Below are 12917 nucleotides of genomic sequence, written 5' to 3'. Positions count from 1 at the left end.
TGTCCTCCATGTTATTCCTTATGTTCCACAAATAAGTGAAACCATATGATAATTGACTTTCTCTGCTTGACTTATTTCACTTAGCATAATCTCCTCAAGTCCCATCCATGTTGATGTAAAAGTTGGGTATTCATCCTTTCTGATGGCTGAGTAATATTCCATTGTATATATGGACCACATCTTCTTTATCCATTCATCCGTTGAAGGGCATCTTGGCTCTTTCCACAGTTTGGCTATTGCGGACATTGCTGCTATGAACATTGGGGTGCATATGGCCCTTCTTTTCACTACATCTGTGTCTTTGGGGTAAATACCCAGGAGTGCAATTGCTGGGTCATAGGGTAGCTCTATTTTTAATTTTTTGAGGCACCTCCACACTGTTTTCCAAAGTGGCTGTACCAACTTGCATTCCCACCAACAGTGTAAGAGGGTTCCCCTTTCTCCACAACCTCTCCAACATTTGTTGTTTCGTGCCCTGTCCATTTTTGCCATTCTAAGTGGTGTAAGGTGGTATCTCAGTGTGGTTTTGATTGGAATCTCCCGGATGGCTAATGATGATGAACATTTTTTCATGTGTCTGTTAGCCATTTGTATGTCTTCTTTGGAGAAGTGTCTGTTCATGTCTTCTGCCCATTTTTAGACTTATTTCTTTTTTGGGTGTTGAGTTTGAGAAGTGCTTTATAGATCTTGGATACCAGCCCTTTATCTGTAGTGTCATTTGCAAATATCGTCTCCCATTCTGCGGGTGGCCTCTTTGTTTGTTGACTGTTTCCTTTGCTGCCATTTCTTACTTTTAATCTGCATGTGTCTTTAGGTCTGAAGTGAGTCTCTTATAGGCAGCATATATATGGATCTTGCTTTTTTATCTATTCTGCCACCCTATGTCTTTTGATTGGAGGGTTTATTCCATATATGTTCAAAGTAATTACTGATAGGTACATATTTATAGTCATTTTGTTACTTGTTTTATGGTTGTTTTTGTAGTTCTCTGTTCCTTTCTTCTTTTGCTTTCTTTTCTCATGGTTGGCTGGCTTTCTTTAGTGATATACTTGGATTCCTTTCTCTTTATTTTTTGTATGTCTATTACTGGGTTCTGATTTGTAGTTACCATTAGGTTCATATGTAACATCTTATGCATATAGCAATCTATATTAAGTTGATGCTCACTTAAGTTTGAATCCATTCTTTAGTCCTCTCCTCTCCCCCACCATGTTTTAGGTATATGGTGTCTTACTTTATGCCTTTTCATTTTGTGAATCTCTTCACTGAATTTTTATAGATATACTTAATTTTACTGCTTTTGTGTTTCCTGCTATTCATATTCCCACTTATGGTCTTTCCTTTTAATTCAGACAGTCCTCTTTAACATTTCTTATAGGGCTGGTTTAGTGGTCATGAATTCCTTTAACTTTTATCTGAGAAACTGTTTATCTCTCCTTCTGTTCTGAATGATAGCTTTGCTGCATAGAGTATTGTTGGTTGCAGATTTTCTTTTTTTTTTCAGCATTTTGAGTATATCATGCCACTCTCTTCTGGTCTGCAAAGTTTCTGCTGAATAATCAGCTGATATCCTTATGGAGTTTCACTTTTATACAACTGTTTTCTCTTTAAAAGATTTTTAATTTTTTTAAAATTCTCTCTTTATCACTACTTTTTGCCATTTTCATTACTTTGTGCCTTGGTGTCTACTTCCGTGGGTTGATTTTTACTGAGCATTCACTGTGCCTCCTACATCTGGATTTCTGCTTCCTTCTCAGATTTGGGACATTTTCAGCTATTATTTATTCAAATAAATTTTCTCCTCCTCTCTCCTTATGTGATCCCTATATTGCAAATGTTATTATACTTGATGATGTCACTGAGTTCCCTGTCTATTTTCATTTTTTTATTATTTTCTGTCTCCTATCTAACTTGATTGCTTTCCATTACTCTTTCCTCCATATTGCTGATCTATTCTTCTGCTTCCTCTAGTCTGCTATTTATTCCATCTAGTGTATTTTTAATTTCAGTCATTGAGTTCTTCATCTCTGATTCTCTTATATGTTTTCTTTCTCTTTGCTAAACGTCTCACTGAGGTCCTCCACTCTTTTCTCAAGTCCAGGTGAGTATCTTTATGATCATTACTTTAAATTCTCTATCAGGCTTATTACTAATCTCTGTTTTGTTTAGGTTCCTTGCTGTGATTTTTGTCCTGTTCTTTCTTTGGGGACATATTCTTCTCATTTTGTCTAACTCACTGTGTTTCTATGTGTTAGGAAATTCAGTTACATCTCCTGCTCTTGAAAGTAGTAACCCTACAAAGAAGTCCTGTACAGCCCTGCAGTGCAATGTCCCCTGTTCACCAGAACCTGGTGCTTCAGGGGTGTCTCCTATGTGTATTGTTTGTGCACTACTATTGTGGCTGTGCCATGCTTGCCTTCAGTCTAGTCATCTGTAATGGCTCTATTTGCCTATTGTGGTCAGAGTTTGGTCTCTGTGTTGTTAGTGGGCCACTCTGGGGCTGTCTTGGGCTTGAGTTGAGACAGACCAGGCATTTGCCTGAGATGCAGTAACACCAAACTGCTGGGCACTCTCCTTGCTCTCTCTTCTCAGGAGAGTGTCCCCTGAGAAATTTTCCATGGTGGGTGGGGCCTGCACTTAGACCAGATGTCTGCTCTCAGCACTTTGGTGGGGCTGAAGTCAGACTGGTATGTGTGGTTATATACCCCTCTCCCTGGGGCAGGAGTACTTTGGAATAGTCCTGGCCCCTGTCAGGGCTGCTTATACACTGCCAGGCATGTGGGACTGTTTTGCATGGGCTGCAGCCGAGGACATATTGGAGGGGCAGGTCTGCAGGACAATGTGAGGGTAGGGTGCAAAGTGTTAGCAAGGTCTGTGCCTTTCTAATATGGGAGGGACTGGGACCTAGATCCTGGCAAGTGGGGCATTTCTGCAGGAGAATGCAAGGATGAGGTACGCTGTTAGCAAGATAGGTAGCAAGTGTTGGCACACACTGATTCCCACAGGTGTCCATTTATCTAGACTGGGGAGCAGGGGAGGGAAATGGCACCCACCAGCTCTTATGTTCCTGGAGAAGTCTCCCAAAGATCTTTGTCCCTCTAGCACATGTTATGAGATTAGTAGTAAACAAATCTCACTCCAGGATGCCCCAGGTATTTTTCAAATTGCTGCTTCTATCCTGTACCTTTGCAAGGCTGTTTCTTGTGCTATCTCTTTAAGGGCAAGGGCTTAGTTTCCTCTTGCCCTCCCAGCAATCCCAGAGCCAAGCCCTCTGATTTTTAAAGTTCTAGGTGTTAAGCCTGCTGATTATAAGAACTCAAAAAATTATGTCCCTCTGGTTTTCATGTGGGTTCCCCATGCCTGGGGTGCCTGGAGTGAAGTCTGTTTTTTTCCTCCTCTCTGTGCCTGCAGCATTCCTCCCTCCCACAGACAGTCCTATGTGTCTTTTTAGCCCCCAGCTGCATCTCCACCCTTCCTACCCTCTTTGATGTGGCCTCTTTTCTACATTTAGCTATGGAGAGTCCTTCTGCCAATCTTTGGGTCCTTTTCTTGGTTATTTACACTGATGTATCTAGTTGTATCTAGTTGTATCCATGGGACGAGGTGAACTTAGTGTCCTACCCCGCAATCTTCCCTGGAAGGCTCTCTTTTTTATTGTCACTCATTTTAAATCATGACTGTACCACTTATTAGGTATGCAATTTGAAACATATACAGTTTCTAATTGCAGATTCCTCATTTATAAAATAGGGAAGATAACACCCATCTTAAATCATTGTTGTTAGGTAATATCTGTAGAAATGTTGCCAGGATGATGCCAAGAGCATGGGAAGCACAGTAAATATTATTTGAATGTGAGAAAAGTGTGTAACAGCATTAAAAGTAATTCACATCATTGGGCTAGAACAAGTTACAGGCATGGACATGGAATCTCTGCCAGTAATCCTGAGACACTTGAACAAAGAAAAGGGGTTAGAAAAACAAATAAAAGGAAAGAATAAATCTATAGGCTTTTTCAGAGAAGAAGATAATGAATCCCATAAACTACTGATTCAGGAATTTGGTATCTCCCAAAATGAACAAAATTCTAGAGTGGATTAAATAGATGCTTTCTGAGCATTTATCAGAAGTGGTGATGATCAAGGGTTGATGAGCATTCACAGAACACACTTATTTCAGATGGGCTTCCTTTATCTATATCACAGGTTGTTAGACAAATAGACCATGAAGGTATTTGATTTTAGTCAAACATTTGGCAAAGTATTTGATAACATATCTTGGGACATTGATCTAGTCCATCAGATCAATGGTTTTATCAGTTTGATTTGTAGCTATTCCAGAATCATACCAAAAGAAGACTAATTTATGGATGTATCTAGAGGGATGGTAGACACCAATTTATGGTAGATCTTTGTATCTTGGTCTAGTCATATTTAAGACTTTTACAATCAGTGGTTCAAATAAATAAATGGGGGTTCTTACTGGTGAACCCATTTTACTCAAAAGCTTTTTTGGCGCAAGACAGTAAATGGATGACAAGTCATATCAAACTCAATGGTGCAAACTGGGAGAGCATGAAATGACAGAAAGAATACTCAAAATCACTTTGACAAGTTAGAATAATCATCCTCAAATAACTAGATAACAAGTAAGAGAGGTGAATGCAATGTTTCCACTAGAGTTTAAAATGCCATTTACACCACATGTGTATATAAGAAAAGATCTATGATTATTTGCTTGGCAACAGAACTTAGAAGATAAAATGATGGCAGGCTTTTCTAAAATTAAGTGTACATAAATAATGTATGAATACAGTCTGTTCATGAAAAATAAAATTTTTGCTGAAAAGGAGTCCTTTCATCTACATTCCTCATTCTGTATCTCAGAATTCCCCACAAACCCTCTTTTATCAGGGTGTATGCATTCTTGACCCTTTTTTATGTTTATAGTAGTGGTTTATATTATCTGGTTTTCTTCTGTGTGCTTTTTATTTTTCTTTTATAATTTACATAAATAGAGCCATAATCATTAGTATCCATTACAGTTCTATAGCCTGGGTATAAGAGTACTAAAGGATGCCTACATATTATATATGACTACATTCTTAAAAGTTTCAATTCAAGCTAAGAAAAGTTACATAAAAATATTTTTTACCCTCCAACCTTCAAAAATATCCGTATTATGACAAAATGAAAGTGTGAATAAAGCTATAGTTTTATGATGACTGAAAGTTGGAAGATTTCAAAGATGATCAAGTTTACATATGGTTCTATGTGTCTGGGTTTCTCTTGAATGGCTAGTGATGTCTGGATAAGTAATAAAGGCATGTACAATTCACACTGATGCCATAAAACTTATTTTTTTGCCCTCATTTCAGCAAAATCATTACTTATATAGTAATAATCAGGATTTTCATTGATTTTTGTTCTTCTGACAGTATATAAAAAGGATTAAGAATTAACTGTGGTTGCACTTCAATTGTACACAATATAGTTTTTTAAATAAAATGTACACATTAACTTAAACTTTAAAATATTTAAAAATAATTTTCTAAAATGTCATTTTTCTTTGAAACTATTCATAATTAATTAAATAAAAAACGGAATACAAATAATGACCAATATCATCTTTTAAAAATAGTATTATTTAGGGACGCCTGGGTGGCTCAGTCGGTTAAGCATTTGCTGTCAGCTCAGGTCATGATCCTAGGGTCCTGGGATCAATTCTCGCATTGGGTTTCCTGCTCAGCGGGAGTCTGCTTCTCCCTCTCCCTCTCCCACTCCCCCTGCTTGTGCTCATGTGCTCTTGCGCATGCTTTCTCTAACAAATAAATAAATAAAATCTTAAAAAATAATATTATTTAAGTGAAGGTGATTTAGAAAATAATTAACTCTTATTAAATAGCTCTTCATATTTTATTCGGAAGTAATTTCAAATTTATGGATAAGTTTCAAAATAAAAGGCAGTACAGAGAATATTCACACCCTATACACAGATTTGTTTATTGTTGACTTTTTAGCACATTTATCATTTGCTCTCTCACATACAATATATACACCCACACACAACCATACACGTACATTATTTTTTTCTGGGCTGTTTATGGGTAAGTTAACTTTCACAACAAACCCATCATGTAGAGAGTACAATTATCATTCTCATTTTATAGATGAGATAACCAAGGCATGGAGAGGATAAATAATTTGCCTAAGGTTACAGAGCTAGTAAGCTGTATAAACGAAATTCCAAATTTTTTTCCAGAGTCTGGATTTTAACCAGTAAATACATAGAGAACTATAAATTTTCTGGGAAAAATTCAAGAAGTTAACAGAAAAAGAAAATAGAAAAACTTTGTCTAGTAATTGCCAATCACTTGGTTAATTTCTAAAAGGGCTATACATGTTTCTTGCATCAGGAATTCTGTATCAAAAGTCAGAAAAACGTCTTTAAAGAACATAATTCAACTATTTATAATTGAGTAGTTCTACTTGACTAATATAGCCCTTGTAGCTGAAAACATATTACCTATTCTATAACATTAGGCTAGCCAAAATCGTTAATGGTGCTTTATTGACATTGATCGACTGCCTCACTGCTTCATCAGATAGTTTTGCATGAGTAATTGTAGGTCACTACTTGTAAAGTGGATGAATTTGCATAGTGCACATTAATCAACAATCATTCCTGCTTTGAGAAATAGTGAAACAGATGGCAACAGCAATAGTACAAGTGACTGACTTTTGCCTCAGCAGTCTGGGTGGATGCTCAATCAAGAAAATTATTTTATTGTGGTGATGATTTATTTAGCTCCCAAGTGCTGTTTCCAAGTAGCAGTTTAAGGAATAAGACCTTCTGAAGGCTTTTTTTCTCCACAACTGCAACAGCAAAATGATGTCTTTAGTATTAATGTTAAAAGCCAAATATCTTCATAGGCTCTTTCCCACTGGCATTAATTTTCAATGATTTTGAGGGTGTAAGTTGCAATTTCTAATTTCACTTGTTTATAAGTTGACTTTAGTGAATATCACTGCTATAGTTTTAACTTACTCTTTATTTGGGGTTTATTGTCTCCTATGCTAGCTTGAACAATTTTTTGTATTTCTTTAAGTTTATTTTTTTTTAAGATTTTATTTATTTGAGAGAGAGAGTGAGAACGAGGGGGAGAAGGGCAGAAGGAGACATAGACTCCCTGCTCTGCAGGGAGTCCAACGCAGGACTTAATCCCAGGCGCCTGGGATCATGACCTGAGCTGAAGGCAGACGCTTAACCAACTCAGCCACCCAGGCACCTTTTATTTCAAGTTTAAAAATCATAGCATCAGCTTTGTAAAAAGCGTATATTCAGTTTCTCACTGTCTTATTTTTCTTAGAAGTTAATTGGAGGAAAGCAAGATCTATTCTAGTTTGACATGATCTTTGCTATTGGGCAGACTGGAATGGGGAAGCAGAGTACCTAATTTCCTCAGGTGCTGTTACTCCTTCACATCAATGTTGGCTTTTAAGGAAAAAAAAGAATATTTATATAAAAAATCAGGGAAAAAGATCACAGTAGAAAAGGTCAAAGTTGTAATCTCTAGAAGAGAAGAAATCATAGTGATGACTAAGTATTCAAGACTGACAACAAGGAAGGTACATTTTATGTCCACAGAAAATGAAACACTAAATCAGTAAACATTTCAGAAATAAAGGAACCATTGCTATGTGAAGCTGAATTTTTAACTTTGAGTATAATTACTTTCTCTCAAATATACTACCAACTTCATGGCACTTCTGTCCTTGTAAACTTTAAAAACAGATTGGATGTAGTGATTTCAGAATTGATATCTAAGTGTGCAGGTGAATAGACCAGCTGGACCTTGGTCCTTTCCAATTACTTAATTCTCTGGTCATGGCAAAGCCCAAATTCCAATCTTGTCTTGGCATATTTGGTTGGTTTCTGACAGGAAAGCAGCTGGTGTTTGTGGTTGTATAATAAAACTTCAATCACCAATTGTGCTAATTGTACTAAAATGTGAAGGAAAGCATTATGGTTTGGTGATTTTCATTTAACCAGTTCTAAATTTTATATGCTCTGCTTTGAATTGGGTAATAGAGCTCTTCGTGTCCTAACCCCAGTCATTCAATACCAACATCAACAAAATCTGGAACTCTATGCATTAACTGAGTAGAGAAGGATCTGAGGATTTACACCCAGAATCACATTCTGGCAGAAGTGAAATCTAGCAGGTAGTAGATAGTATCTAGCAGATATAGTCATATCACATCTTGGAGGAGGTCCCTAAATTCAAGGGAGAGAGTCTATTCTAACACATCAGTAAAACACAAGAGGAAAGTCTGTACAAAAAACCAACAACCTGAAATCCAGGTAGGCAACTCAGCAGCAGGTCAGTCTGTCAGAATATCGCAGGGGCTTCACCATCAAGATGAGACTTCAGTGCCTGGGCTTGGAGTAAGTAAGAAAGGTAAGGCAGAGATGTGGACCTAATATGATCAAAGTAATAGGTGGGAAACCAAGAATGAGACTGACACAGGTCTCAAAGCCAGTTCCAAAGGTGGTCTATAATGTATGCCATGACACTGGGGCTTTTTTTCAGTGCGGTATGTCAGGGCAGGAAGAGACTGTTTATACAGAGTCCCTTAATAAATTGCTTAATTTTCCTTCCTGAATTTATTATTGGTCCTGGGAATTGGAACTGGCCTAATCCAGAGGTGAAGATCAAGAAAACTTAGCTGAGAGGGAGATTTGGAACCTAGCAGGGTCTAATAAAAACCACCTAGAAGAGCAAGGTTACCTCAGGTGCACTCACTTGAAGAGTGGCAATGCTACTGGATAAGGTGAAGATGAGAAACTTTGAGCCAGAGTAACAAGTAATATTATGACTCCAGACTCAGCTGGGGCTGCCAGACACAAGAAATATGTAATCATTTGAGTGTAGCAGGATAAGCCTAGTGGAGGACTAATTTGTTCAGCTACTGTTTCAGCTTATTACCCATCTTTGGCAGATAGAAGTGCTTAATTGCTTACAGAAACGGCCTCTGATGCTACTACAGGGATCTTTCTGAGCTGTCTTCTCTTGCAATATTTCATAAGGGTGAACATAAGATCTAACACCGGAGACAGTGAAATTTTTTAAAAACTATATTCTATCTCCTGTGCCCCTTATGTTTCATGATTATTTTTGAATTATTAAATTTCACAAGTGGAAATTCAGTAAAGTCAATCAAAATCCATTGACAATGACATACCCCAGACATGAAAGAGAAGCATTCCCATTAAAACTATTCACTACAGGGGCGCCTGGGTGGCTCAGTCAGTTAAGGGTCTGCCTTTCGCTCAGGTGGTGATTTCAGGGTCCTGGGATTGAGCCCCCAGTCGAGCTCCCTGCTCCCAGGGAACATGCTTCTCCCTCTCCTCCCTGCTCGTGTTTTCTCTCACTCTCTCTCTCTCTCTCAAATAAATAAATAAAATATAAACAAACAAACAAATAAATGAAAAAACTATTCACTACAGAGGTCTGCCTGCACCATGGAACCACAAATCTGCATCCTATTTTGGAGGGATTAACTAATGAAATCAAATGAGTGTTAATTCATGTAACAAAGATCTGCCGTCTCTATTTTTTCTCAATTGAAACAGGAAAAAATATCTTATTACAAATCATTCTATCTCACAATTTTCTTTCCAATTTAATTAATTTTTATAATATAGTGCCATGTCTTAAAGGAAAAAAATGAAAATAATGGTAGAAATCTATTTGATATTCAGTAAGGTTTTCCTGTTGGTCATACATATTATACAAACCAATAAATACATATATATGTACAATAAGGATGACATTGATATTGCTTATAGGTATAGTTGTGATAGTTACTCTGAAATAGTGTTGAATTGCCAAGACACACAATCCTAACAATTATTATGATATGTTACCTTTCCAATCCTACCCATTTGATGATCATTAAAACTATTTAAATTATTACCACTCCATGGTATTTTAACCATTTGATGGTATTATTGGGAAGAGAAATATGAAGAATGTAGTCAATGTTTCCAAGATGATGTGGCAAACAAAGGCAGAAGAAAAATTATTAAATTTCCTTACTACCTACAGCCCATTCAGAAGTCCTTGAAAGAGGCAGGGTGAGATTCCTCTAGGGATTCAGCTGCATCTTGATGTTAATACTTTGCTAAGGGCAAAAGGCAATTTTAGCCCAACTTCCAGGATCCTGTAAGTCTACTTTAATATATAAAAATTCCTTCGAAAACTTCCTTTATCTCTATCCCCCAAGATACATGTTGGCAATTATCCCCCAAGCATATGGCCCACCGATATACATCTGAAGGGTCTCATGACTCAGGTTTTATTAGACTGTAATAAATGACTTTTTCCCAACAATAGCTAGCCCCTCAAGGTCCTGGAAACCTTGCTTCCAAAATTCCTTAGAGACTTGTGCTATCCCTACCACCTCCCACCTTGAAAGTATATAATGCTCCACTCCTCATGACCCCATTGCAGCTCTTTCTGCCCATGGGTCCTGTCCCTGTGCTTTAATAAAACTACCTTTTTGCACCAAAGGTGTCTCAAGAATTATTTCTTGGCCATTGGCTTTGAACCCTAATGTCTTTCCTACGTTACAAAATATAGTTTATCTTTTCTTTGTTATTTATTATACAATGTTGTCTCATAAAGACTAATATAATGTAGGAATAACTGTTCTCCTGACTTATAATCAGATCATTTTGAAAAGTCACATATTTTTTTTCAGAGAACTGTTTGCATATATATGTACATACGCATTTCTACATTTTTTTAAATTTTCACTATTTCAGTTCTTAAATTTTTAGGGATATAAAAAAAGATTTGGAATGATTTCAAGAGAAGACAAGTGGATATTATGTGGCCTAGGACAAAATAATTATGCTGCAGTGTTTAATCATGTCTAATATTCATGCTAATGAACTATTTTTAGACTACTGAACAACTGAGAATACATTGCCATTGTTTTATCAGAATCTTGTTATAAAATGAGGCAAAAGTATTTTTCAAGACAGACTGAAGATGACAGAGTTTGGCACAACATAAAAACTTTGACACCCTACTCTTCTGTAAAACTTCTTTTCATAACTCTACTTCCACACGTAAAATTTATTTCCTTATGCCCTTGACAATAAAGAACGGTTTTAATCATTTGGAAGGTGAAAAGTTAAGATACATGCATTTCAAAAACAGTCACAACAAGAAAATCAACCTTCTAATGATGAGAGAGAGACACTGACTTTTTCAGATGGCACACACTGTTTCTGGAAGATTTAACATTTTTCCAGTGGAATTTCCAGTAACATGGAATTTTCCTGGGTATCTATATATTTAATTAAATAGGAAAGTTTACTCTAAATAAACACAGATGTTTATGGTTCTGCCTGACTGACAACATTTCTTTTTGCCAAACATTATTGTTTGGAGAGTCATTAAAGGTCAGGCTAGAAACAATTCTGCATCAAAAGAAGAGGATTATAATTTAGTTTGCAGTAATTAAATCACTTGATAGCAAGTGGGGCTGAACTGGAGCAATGAATTGATATTTTTCCAAAGCTATAACACAGCTCACCAGTGAGCTCAAACATCAGCGTATTGTTTTCCAAATCAGTCAGGTATCTCTTTGCATATGCACTTATTTCCCTTTAGAAAAGCAACCCAATTCACTGTGTTTGACAGAAAAGCACCCTACAAGGAAATAGAATCTTGACCTAATGAGCTTGAGAAGCACTTACATAAACAAAAGTAATCAGATTTTCTTATTTCAGCAAAATTCAAAGGGAATTTAAAATGCAATTATGCCTTGTGAGTAACCAAAAGACAAACATGTTTCTCGAAATTGACCACTAAACCTCTTCTCCGCCCATAATGTTTCATGGTCTTGGTAGTTTGTGGGCTACACTTCAGGATATGCTGCTTTGAAACGTGCAGGTAGTATATCCAGTCTGTCTCTGACTTTTTGGAATCAATCAGTTTTGTGCCTCACTTCCCCAAACACAAATTGGTTCATAAAAGAAATAATCAGAAGTATCTGCCTTCCAGGCAGATGTTTCCTATGTGTTCACTTCCCTCTTTAGCTTGTGTCTGTTTCCCTAGTTCTAAGTTTTAGACTCTATGAATTTGTTATCACATCGGAATGGCAGGATATGTGGAGGAAACTTCTCTTCTGACCACCGGCTCCCTAAAATAATTTGGTCTGCACAGTAGCTTATCTTTTGTAGTACTCTAAGAACATATTTTTGTTCTTAGTCCAGTTTGGGGTTTTTATAACACAGAATAAAAACCTGATGAAGCAGAGGAGAGATAGTGGGAAAGAGAGTAATAATAATAATAAATATAACAATCACACTGCTGGCTTTTCTGGAACAACTATTTGTTTGAGAAGAATATGGGTAGTATATGAAGCAAAAAGAAAAAAAATAGAAGCAGGAAGTCTGTCAAACTACATAGTAAAAATAATCATAAAGAAAGGCAGGAAGAAAAGAGAAAAGCCTTGCTGGCTGAAGAGGCAGAAGAGGGCACAGTGTTTAGGGATGGATAGGCTAGAGAAAAGCCTTTGGATCTACTGCAGGGATGAAAGACAATGCAGGGTGAGAGTAAAGATAATTTTGAAAAGTATCCAATTCATTCTAATTTGGATCGCCTTTAGCTGTTCAGGTAAAAACTGGGATGCCCTATTACTTTAGCTAGTAGCCTATGTGTCCATGAATGAATATAATTTATACAAAGTTACCTTGGATTATATTTAGGTTGTATAAGCTTCTTCCATTGGCAGACCTTCTGGACCTGTGGCTCAGGGTTTTGGGGTTTTTTTTGTTTTGGTTTGGTTTGGTTTGGTTTTGATTTTAATTTCTTATTGGTTCCTTGCTCTGCCCACTGT

This window comes from Phoca vitulina, unplaced genomic scaffold (genome assembly GCF_004348235.1).
Source record: "Phoca vitulina isolate PV1807 unplaced genomic scaffold, GSC_HSeal_1.0 scaffold12, whole genome shotgun sequence".
Lineage (NCBI taxonomy): Eukaryota > Metazoa > Chordata > Mammalia > Carnivora > Phocidae > Phoca > Phoca vitulina.
This window is presented reverse-complemented; position numbering follows the sequence as displayed.